Source organism: Mustela nigripes, chromosome 4 (genome assembly GCF_022355385.1).
Source record: "Mustela nigripes isolate SB6536 chromosome 4, MUSNIG.SB6536, whole genome shotgun sequence".
In the NCBI taxonomy this organism is placed as follows: domain Eukaryota; kingdom Metazoa; phylum Chordata; class Mammalia; order Carnivora; family Mustelidae; genus Mustela; species Mustela nigripes.
In genome coordinates, this window is record NC_081560.1 from 181,389,764 (window position 1) to 181,393,310 (window position 3,547).

Below are 3,547 nucleotides of genomic sequence, written 5' to 3' on the forward strand. Positions count from 1 at the left end.
CTGTTTGAAGAGAAATCTCACCAACAGTATCATGCAGCCTAAAGCCAGACTAGAAATAGTGCCTTGCCCCCATCACCAACCCCCATCCTGCAACTGGAACTTTCTTTGATCTGCTCCAGGATGCACTCCTTCCCTCTCCCACCCGTCCAACCTCTCGATGAGCTAACAAATCACTGGGGTTGTAAAAAGGGAGACCTGATATTTATTCCTCTAAATTAGAATGAAGGGGAACTGTAGATAGTCTTATGTAAATAGAATATTGAAAAAGAAGCTGCCCAAAGCTCGTTTGTTTACTGAGTCTGATAGAGATCATAGAGGTCAATGTTGGACAAGCCAGGGGTCTGAGGGGTACTTTACGGGCATCGGTCTTTTCTTTCCAGTCAGACTTGAGAACTTGGGAAAGGGGAAGTGTGTCACAACCCTAACAAGATTCTGAGCATCCAAGGGGTTTTTGTCCACTTGTTTCTAGAAGGAAAATACTACTTCTCTATCAACTCACTATGCAGAGCAGTATCCATGGGATAAATGATTTTAACAGGAGTCAAAAGCAGAAAGAAAGTGCTGACCTCAGCTCTTAGCAATTTGGGGAGATTTCTCTGTCCTTGTGTGATATGCGTCTGCCTCTGGGTGCTCGGGCAGAATGGTGCTGCTGTGTGCTTGGAGCTTTCTGTGTTATCAGATCACACAAATCTGTTTCAATAGTTCAATCATACCCAATCACTTTATCTTTCATCCTCAGCTGTTTCTGATTTGAGTCAGTGTTTCCTTAATATAAATTTCCTAAGTTATTTTATAAAGTTGAGGACCTAATACAATTTCTGACTGTCACATAATCAATATGTCCTTGCTGTTGCTATGGTGAGATGGAGGAAGGTTTCAGTCATAGCCCGTGGGTCAGAGTGCAGGTGGCCTGCGGACCCCCGAGCTTGTGGCTTGTGTGCCAAAGGAGAGCTGTCTTGCTGGGGACTGAGCCCTTTAGCTGTGGAGTCTAACTCCAGAAGGCAGTCTGAACTGTGCTGTAATATTGTGGGAACCAAGTCATATTAATGGTGGATGTGGAGAGAGAAGGCATGGGCTCCCCTTCCCCCCTCCTCCATATAACTAGGGTGGGTCTATCACTTGCAGATCAAAGAAACTCTGGACGTCTGAGCAGGGAAGGAGGCCATCAGAGTTCCTCCCGGCTGAAATCTTATTGGGGTCCACAGATTCCTGGCTCCCCAAACTCTGCAAGCCCATAGACCCTGCGTGAGCTCATGCCATTTTTCCATCCCCTGCCCTGAATCTGGCTTAAGGGTGCAGCCTGACCCTGTCTCCTCTCCCGGACAGCTCTGCTCTCCACCTGGGCTGCACTGGATACTGCACTCAGACCAGAAGGGCCTCGGGCTGCCTCCTCAAACCGTGACTGCAAGAGGCCGGCCCAGGCTGCCATTATGTTAGGTTCTTCTGTAGCCAAAAATAGAATTTTTCCTTTGGCTACCTTTGGCCCATATGTTCATGTCTTCGGTGTTTTTCAGTTTTATGTAATAACAGGATAAGAATCTTACTATCTCCTTACTGCTGTAATTTCTAAATATTGAAGACTGAATTATGGGTTTCTGGGGGAAGCCAATGATTTATATCTCCAATATACACTAATGGATGGTACAATTAATATTTAATTAGAATATTTTCTGGAATATTTTCCAGAAAATTTTAACTTAATTTTAGGTATAAAAAGGTACAGGCTTTTAAAAATTTTTCTTTCTTTTTTTTTGTGGCATTCATTTTTTTTTTTTCTTGCTCTTTTTGGTTCCTTATGTTATCGCTGGATGTGATTCATTGGACTGTCAGTATTGGTTTAGCTTTCTTTTTGGTGAATTTAGAATATCTTCCATTGATTTCACTCATTTAAGCTATGTGTGTAAAAGGGTTAAGGGTATGTGGAAAATTTTACCTGGTCATCTGTCAACCCCAGGAATCTTTAGGGATGGAGCCTGCTGTGAGCTTTTGGGTATTTCTGATGATGACCAAAGCTGGAACTGCAGCGCAATGCTGCACAATTCCTCTAGGCGCATGTTTTTGTAATCACTGCTCTGTCCCTCATAATTGGTAATAAACTGAAAAATAAACCAAAAAAGGAGATGGTAGTTCTTCGTTCTAAGAGGCAAGAAGCAGGGGGCTGGTTTTTTTTTTTTTTAAGATTTTATTTATTTATTTGAAAGAGAGTGAGAGAGAGAGAGCAGGGGGAGGGGGAGAAGGAGAGGGAGAAAAGAGACTCCACAGTGAGCAGAGAATCTGACCCCTGGGACTCCTGGGATTGAGCCCCAGGAGCCCAGGATCACAACCTGAGCAAAGGCAAACATGCAGCACAACAAAGTGGGCCAGCCAGGTGCCCCGGGGGGCTAGTATTTTATTTCTGAGCCAGGTGTGGGCTGGAGAGAGGAGCCCGAAATGGAACTGGGGGACATCACTGGAGAGGACAGAACAGAGTAGCGTTAGCCCTGCAGACTGGGGGCAGAGGTGGCAGGGGAGGGGATAGGAAGCCCTTTGGAGGGTTTAAAGAAGATGGAAAAAAAGACAAAGGAAGAAAGGAGACTTCGGGGAGCCACCAGCAACAGCCTTCAAGGGCTCTCTTGGGCCCCCCCGCCACCCCACAGTCAGCTCTCTGGACCTCCAGTGAGTAGGCACTTTGCACTGACACTGTAAGCCCCTCTCTGCTGGGCATAACGTGTTTACTGTGGAACTGTCACTGGTGTCCGTCACCCCAGAGCTCCCTCTCAAAACTCCAATGACACGTAACCTACATGATTTTCTCCAAGTTAGAGCCAGGGAATAATTTGCTTCTGATGCTTCATGCAAAGTGACTGGTCAGGCCAATCTTGTCCTGTGACCACCTGCCAAGCCTGGCTGACATTCCAACCTGGGACCCCACGAGTGCTGGAGAGACAGATCAATGCCGGGAACTTCAGAGTACCGGCAACGTAGAAGCTTGTACAACTGAGATCTCAGCAGGCAACAGACTTTAGGTTTTGGTAATGTTGATGCACTCTTTAACCTACAAGATGAACAGATACTGATTGCTAAAAATTCTAGCCCAGACAAGAATATAAAGTAAAGAGTGGGTGTCTTGGATTCCAGAAACCCCCTCTTCTAGTCCAGCTCCCTACATACAGCACTGCTAACAATTTGGTGTGCATTCTTCCATACCCTTTGCTATGCCCATGAACACACACACACACACACACTTCTAGGACTTTTGTTCTTTTCATTTTGATATAAAATGTGATAATGCAAGACATTTGCTTTGCTGCCAGCAGTTTTACCAAGACTCCTTACATGCTCGTGTAGGCTTACAATTGGCCTCTCGCCTCTGTTCCATAGACTTGCTCTGCCTTCACTCATTGAACATTTCCCTATTGGTTGATATTTGGGTTCAGCTCTACTTATTTGATCACTCAATAAATACTTCTTAGGCATGAATTAAATGCTAGTCTCTGGGGTGCCTGGGTAACTCAGTTGGTTAAGCGTCTGCCTTTAGCTCAGGTCATGATCCCAAGGTCCTTGGATA